A 21,048-nucleotide genomic window follows, 5' to 3' on the forward strand; every position below is an offset into this window, starting at 1 on the left:
AAGATTTCTCCAAAGGGAAGTTCCACATGAGATGAGTTCCCTAGGGATGGGAAAGCTCTTGGCTCTTGGCTGCTCCTTTTATGAGATGTATCTGGACTGGCCAGAGTGAGCTGTAAATGAGACATGATCAGAGCTGGCTTTACAAGACCTGTTTTCCCAGTTGGGGCAACCTCCAAGGCTGCACAGTTCAGTGTGAATTCACCTCCTGGAAAACCAGCACTGCCTTGACAATCTGCTCCAGCCCTGCTTGTACTGATCTTTTGGTTGTTATGGGTGACCCTTTACAGTGTGTTTAATGACTTTATGGGAATCTGGGAAAACATCCAATCATTCATAGTTGAAATATTGCACTTTGGACTTGGTACCAATACAAGCAACCTTGTACTTTATAAAACTGACTGGGAACTCGTTTCCCACCCCTTCTACTCTTCCAAGAACTACAGCCACCACAATAAAGTAGCAGTAGAATTTATGATCATTTACAGTAAGTGGAAACAAGGCACTTCTGGTATTCCATCCCTGGTGCTTCTTTCCTTAAAGCATCAAGACTCCTCAGAAATGCTTCTTGCACAGTCACGTGCAAGTATCTACCAGGCCTTTCAAGCTGCTTTGACTTGCCCCAAAAGGAACAAAAATCTCTTTGCAGTTGCAAAATAACACACGTGTTAACTCGGATCAAGTCACCCACAAAGGCAGCACTCCTGACTCAAGGCCTATAAGAGATTCTCAATTATTTTTTTACTTCTTTGACTTCAGTATGTTTTATTAAAATCCCTTTTCATGGTAATACTCTCTCATACATACAATAGATATTCTGACAAATGCAGAAGCAACTTTAAGGCAACCTGGACAGAGATGAAGGCAAGGGGGTCTTTCATTTCAGAAAAAGCTAAGAAAGGGAGATTTTCCCAGCCTCAGTGATGGCTCTGCAATTTGAGTTAAGACAAACACAAATCCCAGTTCATCACTCCAGTGTGTGGACTGTTTCTAAAAGAAGATGTTATGTCTGTCAACCTGCCCAGAAATCCTTTAGCCAGCAATAGGAATCTGAAACCAGGGTTGTCAAAAGCCAAAAAGGAGTATTTTTCAAAGGTTTTTGGGGTGCTAGGGCTGGGGAGAGGAAGAAAATTGCTAGAAAACATATCCGAGAAAACAGATTTGCCATTGACTGGTAACAAGACCTAAATCTGCTGCCGTCAAACAAAAACTTGCAGTCCTGGGGCTGTGGATTGCTGGATAGAGAGTGGCCTAATGAAGGAAGTGCTGCCCATGGTCTCATTGTGCATAAAAAGGGATTGAGAATGGAACATGGGTGAACCTGAACTATGTAGGGGAGGCAAACTCTGCTATTGTGGCTCATGTCCTTTCTAGTATTGCAGTTGAGGAGCTTCTATCATAAGGACTCAACACTCCAGAAAATGTTTGGTTTGGTGTGTGAGTAGAAGGCCTGAAGGGGCCATCACCCCAGAGAGTATCCTCTGGAAAGCACAGCAGCATGAACCTGACTGGTCCCACTGTGCCGGGAAGCATTTTCATTATTAACTACCCATAAATGTGGAAACTCAAGCATTGAGCAGAGCAGATCTTCAGGTCACAAGGGATCAAGGGCAATGTTGGAGCTGAAACACAAGCTCCTGACATAACGAATATAATTCAGTGTTTACCAACGTTCTCTGTAATTCTAGGTGTGGTGAGGGAAGAGAAGTGGGTGAAAACAGAACGGCCTAAGAGTTTGTTTAGAAACTCATCATCTCAGATCCTCAGAAACAAGTGGCTGCTTGAATACACCTAAAGTGAAGCACCTAAGGCCCTAACTAATAACTTAGGAAAATACTCTTTGAAAAGGAAGGCATAATCTCTGATGTCACAGACACTCTATCCTATGTCACTCTATCCTATAGAGCTTAAATAGTGTTTGATACAGCACATACACAGTAGGAAATACCTACAATAGATAAGGCAGCAATGGAACCCTGAGTTTGCAAAGGCTCTGAGCATCTCTAAATTGCTCCTTGCCCTCAGGAATTGCTTTTTATTGGTTTCACCTCTTAAAGCATAAAAAAAGCCCACCATGAAGTGCTACAAAAGCTGCTGTTCAAACTCTTGTTGAATGGACATACCCAGGGAAGGAGGGAAAGGTAGAAGACTTTCACCTTCTTTTGAAGGAGGCTCAGCTTTCAAAACTTGAGAAAAACTTAAATCATATTGTCTGTCCAACACATAATTATGAACTGAATTAACCACAGAGGTTGATTTCCTCCCTCTGTATTGAATTTTGAAGTCTGCTCGGTCAGTTCTGATATCGTTCTTTGAAAATTGTTGTCATTATCTTCAGAGTTAAATAACCTGAAAGTGAAACAGACTGACCCAATCTAACTGATTTTATTTTTCTTTTTTTTTTCACCAAATGGCCCAAACCCCTATGATTTGGTCTGACAAAATACAATTCTTTCCTTCCTTGTCCTAACTTCTCATTGTGATCACAGGGGAGAAAAAAAAATCTTTTTTTTTGTGAGCAGGTCTGGCTCACCTGCAAGTGACCACATCTTTCTGTGGCTGATTTGAAAGCAACAAATTTAATCCAGAAATGTTGTTCCTTCATGGTCCTCCCACAGTACACAGTTTTTGCTAACAAATCTTTCTGCAAAAGCAAGCAAAATCACAAAAACCTGCTCTGACTGCTGCATAGACACAAAGGAACATGTAAAGTTTTCTTAGCAAAACTAACCTATGGCTTCCACATAGTGAAAACAAGAGTCATGACAACACATCAGAGGACAGGAAAACTCAAATAAAAATCTTTAGACTTCCTGACATGATTTTTTGCTTTAAGAAGCATTTACTAAGAAAGTGTGGAATTATATATTTGCATTTTATTCTTCATTTAAACCCATTAAAAAACCCAGTATCACAAAAAAAATGCATCCATTACATTAAATTACCACCAGTGGAAACGGCCTGGAGAGAGCAATCATTTGACTTTAGGGGCTATAGGGATAAGGTTGTTTTCCTTCCTGTCTCCAGAATAGAGCCCTCAGATTGGTCAAGCTCCATTTTGGAAATCAAGGGCCCGTGTAAAATTTCTCTCCAAACTCTCCATCACCCTCTCGCAGAGATGTTCACAGTGGATCCTCAGGTAGGAACACAATCTTTAACCCTGAAGCAGGAACTGCTACTGTTTGAGGTAAAGCAACAAAAGTTACCTGCAGCTTCTCCCCAGAATGAGTCTTCTCACTTTTCATCCTTTTCTTTTTCCTGAACAAAAAAGCTTCTTATTGAAATATTAATAAATGCTGTTACAGAAAAAGCTGTGTGAACTGTTCTATAAATTGCATATGCCACCATATGCTTTCAGAAATCACATTTTTTGCTTTATTTGAAGATATGCTGAAGGCATAACACTCTTTCTCTGAAATGAAAATGTCAGGACACAGCAGAAGAGGCTCAGAAGAGCCTAGATATGACAAGAGCTTTGATTTCTTCCTCCTCTCAGTTCTGAACAAACATAGCCAGTATTTTCAGCAGGGTTAAGTACACAGAGGCCAGGCCAGGTAGCGAGCAAACCTAACTTCCCACTCGTGCATCAAGGAGAGAAAAAAGAAGCATTGTATCCTAAAGTCTTCAAAGTGAAAAAGCACTTCGGGCTGGACTTTGCACAACGACATGCTTCTGACTCACTTTAAGGGAAAAAGCAGGGTTCGCATAATGGTTTTCACTGCAAACACCATCCTATAAGTACAGCAAGTCCTCACTCTCTGAGCTCTCTGTGCATACATCAGTGAGTTACTGGAGCTGAAAACCTCTCTTAAGGACTCTTCTCTCACTTAAACAATCCATTTAGTAAAGGTGTGGAACCATCTGCTTTTATTCCTTGGAGAGGGATTGAATTCATTGTCATGACAAAGATTCCTTGCCTACGAGATTCCTCTGACTACAAATGAGGAGGAAAGGCAAAAGAGGAGAACCTACAAATTGAGTGGACATACTACTTGAGTTACTACAACTTTTAATCTCCCCTGGTAGCTCCTGTCTCCTCAAACCAAAAACCATCAGGTGTCACCCAGCATGTTCCTCATGACAGGATCTGATGGTCTCTGGAATATTGTCTTCCCCCGTCAGTCTCAGGCGAGGACAGTCCCAAGGGTGTGTGGAGAGGAGTACAAATGAGTGGCCAGTCCTGGAGTTCCTGGCTTGGATCTTCAGTAGAGATGGGATAAGAGCTGCTTCTGTAACTTGGATCACTACAACTTCCCAAGAACTGGCTCGAAGACACGTTATATGACAGGAATCTCCTGAAAAATCACCACACATTCTTAACAAAAAGATGAAAGCTAGAAGGGTATTTTTGTGTCTTTCATACTCCTGCATTTAATTCCAGACACCCCTAAAGAAGGACAAGGATTGAGATTAGCCCTAAATTCCCCTTTCTTGAGGAGACCAAGCTCTTGGTCATAGATACCCAGGTGCAAGAACCCAAAGCCTCTGCACAGTCAGGAGGATGATGTCCACAAGATCACATGGGCCACACCAGGGTGTGCAATATCCTCAGCTCTCTTCTACCCTTAGCTCTGTTGATCAAATATAAGTTTGAGTGAATAAGATACAACAGGGAGGCATCCAAGATAGAAAATAATCTGTCTCCATACTGCTGTAAGTCTATGTATGCTACTGCCCAGCTTTTTTCTGTGTCCTTTACCTATCAGAGCAGTGACTTGGCTGTGATCAAATCCTGCTTCAGTGACTTATTGTGAGGCTCTCTGACTCATCACCCTACAAAGCCCACAGAGATTCCTGAGGGGGTTAAATGGATCCCTCCTTCCTTTTCCCATACAGTCAACATCTCACAGTACTCACAGGGGATTTTCTCCATCCAGTCCCACAATGTGATCTCCCTTTCTCTTCACCCCGTGGATCATTTCCAACAAAGGCTTTGGACAAGAGCAAGGGAAAGTATTTACACAATTGCTGTCCATGTTTAGGTTCCCAGCTGATTTCTTGGATTCTGACTTCTGAGCCCTTCAAAATGCCAGGGACTTACCCCGCTCTCTCAGGCACTGGTTGGGATGGAAAGAGTATTGGGTCTGATAGAAAACTCTGGCTAAAGACAGCCCTGAAATAAATGGAATGAAAACATTTCCAGCTCCCTCATATGGCTGAAAGAACACTCCAAAGAACTAGTTTACTAAAATACACTCCTTTATTCAGTTTTTGCTATTCATTTTACTGGCAGTCCAGATTTCTTTTGGCCTTCCAGTTTTGCCTTTGTTGTTGTTGTGTTTTTAAGGAGTCTGTCAGACAGGAGAAACAGCATCTCTCAGCACAAGTGTGTAGAGGTGCCAGGCCAGGGAATGTCATTAGCAGACTTGTTTAGAGAAAAGAGTGAGTTAACCACAAAATACTCTGCTGATAATTTGTTTAACTGCTCCCGTGGTCAGAAATGTGGTCAGATTCACAGCATCCAGGAGCTGTTAATCACCTGTCAGCGGGCTCTTGCAGAATCTTCTGCAATTGCAGCCCTTGTCGTGTGAGGCTCTGTCAGCAAGGGAAATGAAAAGAGCAATATTCAAAAAGCTGTCAAGAGAGAGAGCAGAGCTGTGGCTGAATCTCATCTGTGGTGTATCTCATCTGGGAGTGGATGTAATTTGCTAAAAGAAACCCCAGTTCTTATGGCAGTAAGGGACCCTGCAATTAACATTATTTTGCAGCTGGAGTTTTAATGATTCCATACAGCTTGTCTCTCCTCATCTGTTACTCCATCCCACGCCTTACAACCTCTGAATACATGGGCCAATATCAACAAAACTGGACACAGAGGAGAAGTCCTGTGCATATTATGTTCCTAGATCTCACTAAATCAGGGCAGAAGAGACAGTGCCATCCTGAAAGGATCCTTAAAGTGCAATCTCAGGTCCTATGTACCTGAGTCAACATCTATCTCCTGAGAGGAGCCCAATTGCAAAAAAACCTCGAGGTCACTCTAATTAGAGACATCAGAGAACCCAGTGTCAGGACAGAGTCCCAGGCTAGAGGAGTCCCACATCACCCCTCAGACAGATGTCCTGAAGAACAGAGCACATTTTCCTGAAGTTCAAATAGTCCTTATAAATGAGCCAGAGTTGAGTCCTTTTCTCTACCCTTAACACAGGAAAACTCAGGGCCAAACCTGCAAATCAGAGAGAGGAAAAAGCAGTGAGAACTAAGAGCAGAAAGGGGACTTCAGCATCAGATCTGTGTGAGAGGTATGTTTTACCCTTTCCCTGAAAAGAAAAAACATGAAAGTTCAAAGTAAATGCATATTTCCAAGAAAAATGCTATGTGATTAAGTGGTATGTTTTGATCACTGGCAGTGGATATTTCACCATCCAGGAAATAACTAGTCTAGTTGAGGTGTTAGGGCATGGGTTGGACTCAGTGATCTTGGAGGTCTCTTCCAACTTAGTCATTCTCTGTGTGTGTCTGTGTGTACTGTTAAGGGTCACTGTGCACTAATTAAGCTTTATTTGCTCCAGATCACCTCATCACACCCCACAGCATGTGCTCTGCCTTTGCTCTGGCTCTGTATGTCCAGTTCTGGGCACACACATGGAGAACTGCTGGAATGACACCCCATGTGCTGGACAGAGATCTGCTCCTGCCCACACTGGCTGGAATATTCTGCTCCTCACTGGCACCAGAGCACCACCTCATCTCTGTCCCAGCAAGAAATGCCTGGCTCCTCTGATTTCCAAGGTGGCCTTTGAGTTGCCAGATGATGTCTGCACATTTTTGAGAGCCCCTGGGAATCCACAGGTTGATTTTGATGGGCTTTAGGCTGGGCCTTTACACTCCAGCAGCCAGCTAATGCAGACCAGAGATTCCAGCAGGGACTGCTCCAGCACAGGGGCTGTGTTAGTGGGGAGACTGAATCAAAGTGACAAGGAGTAGACAGATGGGGAGTGACTTTGGGGGTAATTAGATACACCAGTGATGTGGGATTCAGACTGGTGCTCAGTGTGCCCCTCAGCATGAGGAAATCCTGTTTGGTTTCCACCTGGATTCAGGGGTATCCAGGTTCTGGAGCTGGCAGGGCTGAGTGAATATTTTTCCAGGCTAGACATCAGCTCAGATATGTTGATTGCTTACTCTGCTCTGGATACTCTGGACTTAATTTTCAGAACAGCCAATAAGCAGAGTCATGGGAACCAGATCCAGTCCTGCTCTGCTGGATTTCAAGCCCATGAGGGACTTACAAGCCTTTTGGTTGACCTGCAGCAAAACTGAGCCCATAAACCTCACCCGGAGTTTCCTGCAAGTGGGCCAGGAAGATGTGGGGAATGAGGCTGGGCCTTCAGAGGGGCTTGGCTGGCTTTCTGCTGGACTTCCTGCCAGGTACAACTACAGGACCTCTCAGGCTTCAGATGTTTTGCACCACGGTGTACATATAATATCATCTGGCCTTGCCTTCCCGTGCTGTATCTCAGTTAAGCCCAAATATTTATGCCTATTCAGCACTCAGTTTATCCTAAATGGAAAGGACTGCTGCCAGCATGTAAAGGATATTTGTAACATGAACATGGATCTGCCAAACCTGGACACTGGCAAAGCTTCCCAAGACTGCAGAGCAGGGCATATGCCTACAAGCAGGATTTCTGTTTCCCTACTGCCAAGGGACTCATGTCTATCTTAGAGAGTTTGTTTGTGGGAAGGAAAAAGTGGCCCATAAACATAAAATGTAACAAAAGAAAAATGCCAAACTAAATCTGACAGGCTCTTCTCATACCACTTCGTTTTGTGGAAAAACAGCATCTGTCCACTTAAATTAGACTAAAATACTGAGATATTTCCTAATGAACTGGCAAATACACATGCCAAAGGGGTGAGAGCTGAAATCTGGAGAGGATATTAGCTTTTTCCCCCCGATACGAATATGATCTTTATTATTATTATTTTTGCTTCTTCTTTCCATTTAATTTGGCAATGGACTTGCAGAAGAAGGAAGGTTTTTTGTGTTCTCCCTTCTGTGAACTCAGATTGAACACAGCCAAAATTAACTTCTCCCTGGGAGGTGAAGATAGAAGAAAAGGAAACTAATCTTCATTTCCTACCTCCATCTCCCTGACATTATATCCTTTATTTACAAGACCCGTGCATCATCTGCATATAAGAAAGAAAGAAAATAGTGTCTCAATTTGGAATCTGGAAATATTTATTCACTTTATAATGGCATTGCCATAAGCAGTTTGATTTTTTCATCTACTCCAGATTGCACTGCGTAGGAATAGTAACCTCTTTAGCCCACCACTGAATTCTGTGATTCATCAGTGTAAAAAAAGCCTTTTAGAGGGTTCAAAGTATTCCTTTCTTTTCTGACAATAGACACTGGAAAAACACACAAAATAAAAAAGGAAAAAATTGAGTTGTTTCTAAGGAGAGGCCAAAGAGAGGAGGAAGTTGTTTGCTGGTCAAAGTAAAGAGTCTGATGAAAAAATAAAAAAGTGGAATAAATAGGCTTTGATGGGTTTTAGACATACACTTTAGAAAGTGTATGCTTTTAGAAAGCAAAACAAATACTTAACTAGCATTTAGTTAAAATACTAAGAAGTACCTGTGTTGCACTTAGGACCCCGGTAGGGAGAGATAGGAAATTTTGTAGATTATGCTGGGAAATGCTCTGACTTCTGAAGTGTAACACTTGTGATTTTATAATGCAACTTTTCCGACAGGTTATCTTCCAGATGCAGACAATATAAGTCTGTCGTATTTTTGTTTATGCTGCAGTCAGATATAAAGGTTGTAAATTTGAGTTGATCACAAACCTTGCCTAAAGCACATGTCCACTTCCATGACACTGTTTATCCTCAGTGTTTGGCCAGCTGAGATAACAGGCTGGTGTGTCAAACACATGACATGTGTTATCTGGACACCGTGAACACTTCTGTTGCAGGGACATGTTGACACAGCACTTCTGAGGAGATGTAGACAACATGATGGCTCCACTTAGGGAACAAGGTGAGTGGTCTTGAGTTAATATCTGTTCCTCTCCCTGTGCCTAACTCTGTCATCTTGGGCTGACAGTGTGGAACGACTCAGATGAATTCAATAACAGAAACTTTAAAAAAGCCCAACACTTTCTTTTGAGTATGAGAAGGATTTCATTTTGTTATTGTGGGATCAAAGGTAGCCAGTTCTTCTCTACAGAAAATGTGTACCCACATAGGAAACTTGCCTTCAGGTTGTTTTTTTTTTTAAGTGTGTTCTTTTCCTTTGCTAAGAAGAAAAACACAGTATTTGAGACTGATAGGCTTGAACACATTTGGAGAGAGAAAAATTAAGAAATGCTATTCTTAAAGTGCTTTTCAACCACTAGGACAACTCACAGCCTCACTAAACATCACATGTCATATTCTGTGATGCCTGTATCCCTGAAAACTGCAGTTTTTCAGGGCTTCATCTTTGCTTGGGGGACTCTAAATCCACTCTGCTCAATCTACCAACACTTTTCAATGTACAAGGACATCAGAAAGAACATCATTTAACTGGGGAGCTGCATTTTTGGGGTTGCAGGGAGAAATTTAATCTCAGAGTGAATAGTTCTTTATGAGCATGTCAACCCCATGGCATGGAAGACAGCAGAGAAGGCAGGAGTTGGTAGGGATCTGAACTGGAAGTTCACTGAGCCCTGTGTGAAGGCATCAGATTAGATCTGGAAGTATGACTGCCACATCTGTGGGATACCAGGCAATGCCAGACCTCTCAGCTCCAAAGGCAGGATTAAACCAGGCTGATTTCTGCAGGTAACACTGCAGAAACCAACCTGGGTCCAGCTGCCTCCCAGGTTCACTGCCTTACAAACAATTTCAGGGGAGGTGAGATTGCATGACAAATTCAATTAGAGATGAGCCTGAGGGGGGAAAGAAGCTGTCAAAACAGATGATTAAAATGAATGCAGTTTGCAGCCAAAGGGAGTAACCACCATTAAGTCATGCCCACAAGCAAGGGAAAATAACGTGCTAGAAACTACGAGGTAAAGTGGACTCGTTTTTTTTTCATTGTGTTCCTCCTGTTTCTCCTTTTCCTCCTCTCCCACTTTCTATAATGCTACTGCTTGGCTACACATTAAACACTTTGACAGTCACACAAAATCATCTAACATTTCCATGGCAGTGAAACACTGGAGCATAAACAGTTTATTTCTTGTGAAATTTGTAAGGAAAACAAACATTTTACAAGCTCCGGTTCCCTCTGCCTTTTCCTCCCCTGAAGCCCCCAAAATTATTGCCAGTGTAAAAGACAAGAGAGAAAACAGACCTTAAGTAAACAGAGTCATGAGTGTTATTTACTATCCTCTGGTTACATGCCAAGGAGATATCAACCAAGCAGACATTAGGAAAATATTTATCCAAGCATTAATATATTCTTTGCACATGACACATTGCACATCATTATTTAGCTGGGCTGATAACACGGAAGCTTTACTAACAGCATATTTCTTCCTGTGCTTAGAAGTCTTTAGAGCATTTTTAAGCCTCACAGTAAATCACAGCCCAGTCTGCAGATATATTCTGTATACACACACAGATTCTGCTTCGGCCCTTCTTATCACATGGTTGAGTGTCCATATCTGTTCATCCCTGGAACCTGAATGTCATTTCAGTGATTGAAAAAGGAAGGGCAAAACAATCAATGTCTGCCTCATCCTAAGCTCCTACTAAAATTCCCGGCAGCATCCGCCTCCACTGCTTAATGAGGGCACTGATCGGGTGAAGCAGATGAGAAAATTCAAGAACTGAGACAAATCTGGAAAGACTCCTGAACAAATCAAGAAAGCCTTTAAAATGTCTAAAGCACTCTATTGTTTCAGGGCTGGGAGGCTGTGGGCTTTTTCTGGTGATCTGTCAATATGTCTGCTCAGGATAAGTCCTAAGAAGTCTTATTTTTGGTCTTATTCTCATATTTTTTTACTAAGTTTGGCAGATGAAAATGTTTAGATAGTTCCCATCTGTCCTAGACAAGAAAATGAATCTCTCACTGTTCTGACTGTTTCTGTGTAATAAATACGAATTCCAAAATGTGGGAATTACAGGAAAAACCTGATTGTATTGACTGAAAATGGAACTAATGGAAGCAGAATTAGAAGCACAGATTTCTTAACTGTTTAGTCAGCATTAAAAATGTGGGATCCACTGGCCAGAAGACACCATGGACTGGGCTCTGAAGGGGAGGAAGAAGAGGGTCAAGGCATGGATGTGAGTGGATCAGGCAGTGGGAACCCCTGAGTTTCCTTGTATCAGGCTCACAACAATCCCACCAGGACTCTGAGCCCTTCATTGTGTCATTTTCAGTAACAAACCTAGGGAGACAAAGGTGTGAACACCGGTGTTCCTTAACTCAGCACTGATCTGAAACACTTCCTGGTGATGCCATTGAGCCAAGCCTTTCTCTAACTATTAACAAAACATTAAAATATTCCAGGTCTTTCTATACTTGCTTTACTTGGAAAGCTGGAGCCTGGAGAACTTAAGTGACATGATGAGAGTTGGTGACACTCTCAGGAACAGAAACTGAGTTGTGATTTCTCTTGTCTCTCTATCTGAACTCCCAGGCCCTCATCAAAAAGCCTGGACAGTCTTTGCAGCTCCAGATTTGTACAGAGATCCACAGGGACTCATAAAGACTAAAGCTGCATTTAAAAATGACTTCTTAGGCATGCAAAGGCATAAAGTTTAAACTTTCTGAGATAAGTTGTAACTTACAGCCCCAGCACATGCCTGCCTATTAATCCATCTTTTCAGTGAAAAATGTCACAAGGAATTGCAATCATTCTCTTTAGAGCAGCAAGATTCACAGGCCACTCAGTCCAGCGGCATCACGCGTCCACTTAGTTGGGGATTTGTCATGCTCTCTAACAAAGGGTTCACTTAATAATGTTCAAATAATGTACCATGTTAAGAGGAGAAATAAAGAAGGGAATTGTTAGCACAGTGAGATTTCCTATACACACTTAAGGGCTTGAATCCTGGGTCCCATGACCTCTCTGTGCTATTGGCTGATGGCACGTGCAGTCTCTTGCCTCTGGGACCTGGCTTTCCAGCTCTTGACTCATAAGAGAAATTCCAAAAATCTCCAAAATGTCTAAGAGTGCTGCAGTGAGTGAATTGTTCCAGTTAGGCTTATGACTGTTGGTTTTCAGTTTAGCAATTGTGGAGCACTCCAGCCCCAGGTTTGACAGAAAGGGAGAGGGGTAAAGTCTGCACATTATTTCCCAGTGAGAAACTCTAGAAGAGATAAGAACATTTCAGGAATAACTGATAAGCTACATCCTGCTGGTGTTTGTTTTTATTTATATTAATGGATTAGCTGAGCTGAATCAAGGATTCTGGATGAGGAATGTCTCCAAGATGAGTGGAAAGATGACACTCATGGTAGTGATGCTCAGAACAGACTGAACGTTGCCTACTGATTTAATGGCAAGAGTGAGGTTTGATTAAAGAATTGAGGCTCCATCTCAAAAATTCATAATTTTTTTTTTTTTTTAAGCCTGGATAGGATTATTATCTTCAAGCTGTTCTCTTTTGTGGTAAAGTTTCTGCAGCACCTCCCACAAGCCCATAACTTCTGTTTAACACCTTTGTAAACAGTCTGGATTGAGATATTACAAATGACAGGGACTAAACCTTCTCCTAGAAAATGCATTCTATTTCAATCCAACATCAATAGTCCAGCAAGATTTGTAACTTAAAGCTGAATTACAGGCGGCAATAAATATATTCCAGCATGGCTTATCCATTTTGTTTAGAAAGCCCACTCCCATATGCCTTGCTAGTATCTTTCCCATGCTTAAGCTGGCACTAGTTAATTCTGACTCCTACATACCTCTGGGATATGCACCTCTAGCCTAACTGGTGGAAAATTGGTTGTTGATGCTCAGGAAATAACCGATTTTCCGTCCATTATATTGCAGCCTTACTGAGAGTATTATGCTGCTGATACACAAACCACTGATTACAGTTTTTAGTTAACAAATAGGTTTTGTCAATCGCTCCAGGCACTGCCTAACAAAGTTGTGCTTAATGGCTAAGGAGGCCGATTTCTTTGGGGATATTGCTTAAATGGAGCACAGATCTGGAGTACACAACAGTTGCTATTCATCAGGCACTGGGAAAAAAAAGCTTGGCAGCAAGCCAGAAATGTAAAGCAGCTCTGTAAGTTGGCAGAGTAGTTTATAATTACTGCTATTAAAATATACACTCACACATATATATATATGCATACACATACATGTCGGATTTTCTGAGATACAAAATGCTGATACTAACTTCAGGGCAATATTTCTGTGATGATTTCATTCCATGATTAAGTATTTCGGAAGGAAGAGACAAGATATTAATTAAAGCAGAAGATAAATACCTTCTTAATTAGCTGATGAAATACAATTTGCATGGAAGTGAATTTTTTTTAAAAACTGCTGAATGTGCCTGGGGCAATGTTTCAGCACATCCCCACTTTTTCCTTTCTGTCATCCTCAAGGAGTTCTAAATAAATATTTAGAGACTAATTCTGATCTTGCTCACAGTGGTGGAATTACTGTGGTCTGAGAAAACAGAAAGTGAAATCAGGCCAGCTGATTTTGCTCCTTTTTCTTTCCCTTCCTCCTGCACAGTAGAGTGGAAAGAAGCACCCAGACCCATATGGGATATTCTGGGTTTGCACAAAGAAGACAGCAAGAGAGATGCTCCTGCAAGGTTTTCCTACACTGATAATATTATCATGTAAATCTTCACATGGTGGTTTTTGTTCACCCTCCAAGTTTTCTGACACCATTAGATATTCCCTACTTAGACATATACCAGTCCAGAAAATCTAATGGATATTCTGGCAGCTATGGAATTGCCAGTGTCTGAAAGATATCCTTATTCATTTGGGTTTTGCTTGGTTTTGGTTTTGGTAAGATCTTTGCCTCATGTAACAGCCTGCAAGTAGTGCTAGTTTAATATGGAGATGCTGGATATTTTACTTTAACATCCACAATCAACATGTGGTCCCAAGGTCATCTCTTTTCAGCACACTACTCAAACTCTCTTCTGAAGTTGGAATTATTCATTTCCTTGTGGCCTCTTCTATGTCATTTATCACAAAGGAATCCAAGCATTTCATAAATGATGATGAAAATGGGTTTATTTTCCCAGCTTGCTGGTGAGGAGTTAGTTTGGCTGGTGTAACTGCTGCCTTATGGATGGGTAAAGGATAGAAAGATGTACTAAATCCCACATTTCTCCCAAGCTGAAGAAATTCAAGGGGCCTGTGGCTCAATTTTTTCAGCTGACAGTGCGTCCTGGTCTCTTCAGAACTGCCGGGTGAGCTTCTGGCTGCACCTTCCTCAGCCCCTTCCCACACCTGCACCTTGCCAGACCTCTGCATCAGCACAGCCACAACAGGCAGAGAAGACAACTGATGCCTGCTCTACAGGAGGCACCTACCAATTCCCCAAGGCCTCCTAGGAAGTACTGGATGGGAACCACTTTCCTGTGCTAAGAACTCCCACACTGAACCTCTGACCTCATGAAAAGCTCATTTTAGAGCTTTTCTGCTCTTTCACCACTTCATCCTTCTAATGCAAGTAGTGCCTGGCACCCAGGAGGGAACAAGCATGTGGTTCTGGAGGACTTTTTGACCTTCCCACTTAGGGCTTTGCTGGCAGCAGAGGCAGATGTGTCCCCATGATAACTTCAGTCTGCAGAGTGAGATTTTCCTGTGCATTAAGAAAAAGACAAGAGTTTCGGGTTGAAAAGGCCAATGTACATAATTAACTGAAACTGTAAAAACTGTCATAGAAAGTGGCTGAATTAATGTTTTCAGGGGCATTTGGCTTCACTATTAAACAGCTAACAAGAGAAATAGAGAGACTGGATGCCTGGATGGGATGGACTTCAGCCAGCAGATCAGCCAGTTCCATAAACTGTCACATCAGCTGTGCACATGAATAAAGGCAGTTTGTCCCTGGGACTGAGGTCTCTGCTGATAGCTGAGGATTGGAAAGAGCCAGGTATGACAGGCCCTGTTTTAAGGTTGTGTATGGGAAAGGTAGTGTAAATGGCCTCTTCTTCACAGTCTTTCCAGGGATCTCCATTTCCTTTGTTCTGTTCCCACAACAGAAGTTCAGAACAAAAGAGGAATTGGAAATGTCAAATTGGCTGTTTCTTTCACCATGTTGTAACTAGACAGGGAAAACTTTAGAGAGAGGTAGGGAAGAGATAGCAAAAGGACTCACAGGCCATAATGTGTCACCTCCAAACAATGGGCCCAAGTTTATGCTTTTCAGATTTTTTGAGATGAATATTTGTGGGTTTTTCTAAGCAAAATAATATACTTTTCCCCTGTGCATACATTCTGTTCGGGGTTTTTTTCTTGTTTTCTTTTAAGCAATTAGACCACTGTTGGCACCTGACTTGTTAGATTTCAACCCAAGGTTCAACTACAGTACAGAATTTTATAATGACAAGGTCTGGCCCACACTAATAAAACAGCTGGGCTCCACTGCTTGATCTGTACTAAGCACAGGGTAGGTGAAAGTCTGCTGTTCTCAAGCAATATTGAAGTCTCAAATACAATTTCAGCCTTGCCATGCAAACTGACAGGGAACTCACAGCTTCATGTTCATTTAAAAAATCTCCCCACTGCGGGCATCAAAGCCTCAAAGCCAAATTTCCCCTGCATGTTCCCACCCTGGCACTGATATGCTCCCAGTGCTGCAGAAAGTCTCTCTCTCCAGGCAAAACCTCTTCCACAGCCCAAGTTACACCGGTCAGCCTCTTTGCTGGGTTACTTAAGATATTCTGGTTGTCTGTTCTGCTTTATTGCATCAGCAATTTCCTCTCAAAAATCCAGCCTTTTCCCTTGGCTTCTTATTGAATTTTCCAGAGAATTTCCACCGTGCTATCAGGAGAAACTCCATACTGAACCCGCCCACGTTCCCTCTCCAGTGCTGCATTCCTCCCTGCCGAGGATGGGCAGGTGCTTTCAGATGCACCACAGAGCCACAGAAAGCAGGAACACTTCTGTCCAGCTGAGGATGAAAATAGGAACCCGTACTGGAATATGACCCAGTTCCAGAGTATGATTTTGGAATGAGGAGGGGGATAATCACACTGGGTTTCTAATAAACGTCATTTAAGGCAGGACCTCACACTGATGTCACATGCAAACAACACCACAGGGTTTCTCAGGAAACATCTAATATGGCATATAAGGAGAAATATGGTATTTTTGTGTGATATGTTTTTAAATTCTGGGAGAAAAAAAATGGGAGAAGGTAAGGAATCCTATTCAGAACTAGAGAGTTCAACAAATGATTTCTGCAAAGAAAAATGCTATTCTTTTTACGCCAGCACCTTTTAGTTGTAGGACTTAAAAGAGTTGGGGTTCTTTGTTAACCACTTGGACCGATGCCCAACAGTTGTTTTCATTTATCCCCGACATCCTCAACCGCTCCCATTGAAGTGAGATAAAGTAGCAGAAAGAAAAATAAACGGGGCTTCTCTCTGCCCTCTTTCCCCAGCCGCTGGGGTCACCATTGTGCCTTGCTCTCTGCAGCTCTGCCGGGTGCGGGGAGAGGCAGGAGGGACAGGCTGTGGCCAGGGGCTCCCAGCTGCACCTCCATCTCTGCTCCATCCTTCCTGCACTGCCTTTGCCAAGTCACTTCACCTCCCCGTGCCTCGGTTCCTCGTCTGAGAAAGACAATATCACTTCTTTTGTTCTCATCTCTAGCTTTGTGTCTGTAGACAGGAAGATTTTTTTAGGCCAGGGTTGATTTCTTACTACCTGTTTCTTGCCCTGCCTAAAACAATGGGGCTTTGGTCTGCAAGAACATTTAGGTAATAGAAAAATTTAGCTAATAGCAAGAGTACTTGTCCAGATCTGCACGTCCTCTGGGTTTGCCTTACCTTCCTCATGGCCAGAACTGTTGGAACAGTTTTAATCACTCTGTGAATATGCTTGACAGCTTTGAATCGAACCCAAACCCAAATTGAAAACTGATTTGAATTGTTATTTCTTTTCAAACCCAGAACTGAACCTACACTCTTACTTTGAAGACTATGTGGGACTCAAAAAAACCCCAACCAGCAGAGCAAAACTTTCTTTGTAGCTGGACCAAAACTCAACTAAAAAAATGACTGGTTTGAGTTCATAACAGATTTACTTCCTTGATGATTTCAGTTCCCTGTTATTCATCATGTCATGTTAGCTGAAGTTATTAGGAAATACACCATTATTTGTGTAAAAATTAATAGTTCCTGAAAGCTTTAAAGTCTTGGCATAAATGGTTACTTGGTAGAAACTTGTTATGTAATGTCATGGTCACTTGTAGCCAGTCTTCCATTTAGAAACCTTTGATCAAATGATTGGAGAGAAAGCACAACTAAACCAAGAACCAAGTTGTAGGTGGAAAGCACTTACCTGAAACCCCCAAAAGAGATAAAAATAACAAAGGTCAACCTGACAGAAATGGTGTTTGGATCTGATTTCCTAGCTCAGTTCTGGCTGCTGATGTGACTAAGTTGCTGTGCTTGGACTTGAATGCTTTTAAGTTTTGGTTTTAAAAAAAGGTAAAGAGGAGGCTGGGAAGTTATGTTCCAGATAGTGAGCTGAACAGAGACAATAAAAGTTGGAATTTCTTCCCTCAGCTCAGTAAAACTTTTTGACCAAGTCTCACGATCCAGCCCAAATTATACATTATATTTTGTCTTCTGCTTTTCTAAGTTGGACTTTTAAATGAGAAGTCCTGCAAAGAAATGAAGACTCTGAACATTTTACTTTGATTTTCATGAGGTGTTGGTGTTACTTACCAGTCAGTCTTGTGTGGTTAGGTACTGTTTCTTTATGGCCTTTGATCTGTGCACTACTGCACAGATCAGCCACTGTCAGAAGCCAAAATCATTACAGATCATCTCACACAACACAGGCGTGCATGCAGTGGTGCTCTTCTTGAAATCTTCTGCCTGCTGCTGTTTTCATAGCCTTAAAATCAAGGCTGTGTTGAGTGAACAGGACAGCCTTGGTTTTGACTGGACACAGAGAGAAAAGGAGAAAGAAAAACAGGCCTGGGAAAAGCCCAGGTATGCCAAATACCTGCAATTACCTGCCTCTACCCTTCCTTTCACCATCTATGAACAAGTAGTGACAGGTGACTACAATGAATGGAGCTATTAATCTACAGCTCAGATGAATTAATTCCATTTTAATGGAAAAAAATATTCCCAAACATTCAGGGCTAGGCCAGCAAAATTAAGCAAAAGCAGGAGAAGCAGGGAGAGGGGAAAAAGAGCCAAAAATCCTCATATTTGCTTCATTTTTCCTCTCACACCTCTGGGGAACATCTGCAGTCCCAGCCCTATCTGAGCCTTTTGCAGCCACCAGAAGAAGTGTCTGGATGGTGTGGCAGGGCACCAGCAGGTCAGGAGCAGTGAAGCAGATGTGTTCCTGTGCAGATTAACTCCTGAGTAATATTTGAGATTTTTTTTCCCCTAGATGGGGCTGTCAAACACATTTCCCACCACACAGCAGGTAAAGACAGGGAGCAGCCTTCTTCTCCACAGGAAGCACTTCACGGACTGCCCTTTGTGAGCACTGTGTTGTGGTTTGTTTGCTGTGCCAGAAGGGACATGGAGAGTGCATGTGTGCACAGCATGACAACGCAAGTTCATTTCCATTTCCACTGCTGAAGAAACACTGACTGAAGGTGAATCCCTGCTCTGGTGCTGTTCATGGCTCAGATGGAAAAGCAATCAGACAAGAGCATTTGAGACACTGTCTTTGGGAAATGGGTTCATCGAGGCAGTAACTGCTGTCTGTCTCCCAAGGAAACCACAGCCACTGCTGAAAGCAAAAAGCCCATTTTCCCCCACATCCTTCCATCCCGCACCCACAGCTCCATGGCAGCCAAAGCTCTGTTTTCTACAGGGCTGACAGACCAGACCCAAAGTGCTCTGCATGCAGCCAAGTGACAGAGATAAGGCCAGTGATGCTGGAGCAGATGTCTTCTGTCTCTCTGGCTCCCATCCTTGTTTGTTTGTTGCTATGACCCATAAGCTGTTTCCACTCCACTGAGTGACCGGTGAGTCACCACAACCCTCTGTGTGGGGAAGATAAAGGCACCCTGTGATCAAATGCACCCAAACACCTGATAAAATCCCCCCTACATCTCTCCTCTTCATGGGGGTCTGCTGGCAGGCCCTCCTGCAGACGCCTGCTTATGTGGTCGTGTTTGAAACCATCTTCTGTGACACCTACACAGAGAGTGTCTGGCTTAGACTAAGTCCTCTACAATAGTTCTCTTGTCCTCCCCTTTTTCTGCTTTGTATGGTGAAGATGGGGTCAGTGTCTTGGGAAAATAAGCCAGACTGGATCAGGTAATGATGCAGGATTAGGTGGGGTTCCCCACTGGGTGCCAAATCTCAGCACACCCACTGCTAGCCCATTATGTTTTAATGGCAGGAGGATGATAAGTCAACACTTCAAAGAGAGAAAGAAGGCTGTGGAGAGCTTCCTGAATTCCTCTTTAAGGTGAAGAAAGAATCAGACTTAATTGAAGTCAGTTCTTATCTGTTTCCATCATATTTGTTTCAAAAAGTGGGAGGTTAAAATGGACAAGAATAGCACAGGAAGAGTCTGAGAGAGAAGACAGTTCTTCCCTGTCGCTGCATGTTTGTGATTTTCTTCCTTTGCTCTCCATGGATAAAATGCCACAAACCTGCCAAAACCTGCAAAGCCAAATTCTTATCTCCACTCTCCATTACCAGAGCTTTGTTCTTCACAATTTGCCAGACCCCTTGTTCTGCCTTTCATAAAATCATAGAATCATTTAAGATGGAAAATCCTTTAAGATCGTCAAGTCGAACTGTTTACAGCAGGAAGTAGAAGATGGTCAATGAAGTAGCCATGTGTATGGAATCTGTTCAACAATACAATTAAAAATCACAAAATCTGACCTTTTCATCTACCTAGACTCATGCAATCTGCCATTTATGACATTATGCTGAAAATCAGTCATCATTTTCAGCACTCAGGTTGTACCTCAGATAATTTTGCAAGGACGTCAGGTGAGAAGGAAAAACACTGACTTTACCAAAACCAAAAATAAAATCAAAGGAAAGAATTGCTAGGATTTATGTTGCACAAGTGCTTTGTCACAGCCAGAGAGGCTTTTTTCACTGAAGGAAGAGGCTCATATCTTTTTGAGTTTGATGGGATGGGAAACAAAATGACAAAACCCCAGAGAAGATGGAGCAGCAGTAGTAAAAGTATGTGGTGAGAGGTAAATGTGGCTTCTTACCATAACCTTTATTGTGGCCTGCTCACACTTGTTCACACAACAAACTTGTCTCCACTAGGTTTTCACCCCAGGCCAGGTGCCTCATGACAGTGAACCCAAAGGAAGAACATGATGTTTTCTTCCAGTGAAGGCATAGCCTGAACTTCTGTGTTCCCTCCCTGACCTATTACCGGATACAGCAGTCTGGGCAAGAAAAACAGGAGCAAAAACAAAAGTAGACAACAACCTCACCTTTCTGTTACAGACCAACTTCAAGCTCATCACTTTCTGTGCCAGTAAAGAATGGTTTGTCTCTCTCTCTCTCTTTCTCTCTCTCTCTTTTTTTTTTTTTCTTTTTTTTTTCTTTTTTTTTTTTTTTTTAAGTAAAAGCTTCCATTTAACCTCCAGAGCCAGATTCATGAACAGCAATTATACCCTAAAGGTGACTCTTTGACTCTTTCTGTCTTGTCATAGACACAGGTGGTGTGATCATGTTGCTGTTTCTGCTGAACCATGCTTTGCAGGGGAAAGGGTTAAGAAATGTTAAAAAAATATATTTTTATATCTTTTGTGTCTCCCTCCATCATACACAGAAACCATATATGCTCTGCTACTTGGAAGAAATGCAAATGTCAGGACCTGCAGCTGCTGGGATAAAACGTCCTGGTATGAAGAAGAGAAGCAGGACAATAAAAAGGCCTGGGCAAGGTGGAATAAAGGTGCAGTCAACATAGAGAACTGGAACACCACCTTGGTGAAAA

At 42.3% G+C, this 21,048-nt stretch overlaps 1 protein-coding gene and 1 long non-coding RNA gene across 2 annotated transcripts in view; one reads left to right on the forward strand and one right to left on the reverse strand.

The window, feature by feature from the left end:
• Positions 1-21,048, reverse strand: part of SLC5A9 (solute carrier family 5 member 9) — a 144,311-nt gene that overhangs the window by 86,013 nt on the left and 37,250 nt on the right. The window lies entirely within an intron of this gene.
• LOC134555321 (uncharacterized) overlaps positions 8,898-21,048 on the forward strand; it is a 36,640-nt gene continuing 24,489 nt past the window's right edge. The window contains exon 1 of the long non-coding RNA XR_010081404.1: positions 8,898-8,988. This is a non-coding gene — a long non-coding RNA (uncharacterized LOC134555321). The remainder of the gene's footprint in view (positions 8,989-21,048) is intronic.

The sequence above is a fragment of the Prinia subflava genome, chromosome 10 (assembly GCF_021018805.1).
Source record: "Prinia subflava isolate CZ2003 ecotype Zambia chromosome 10, Cam_Psub_1.2, whole genome shotgun sequence".
Taxonomy (NCBI): Eukaryota; Metazoa; Chordata; class Aves; order Passeriformes; family Cisticolidae; genus Prinia; species Prinia subflava.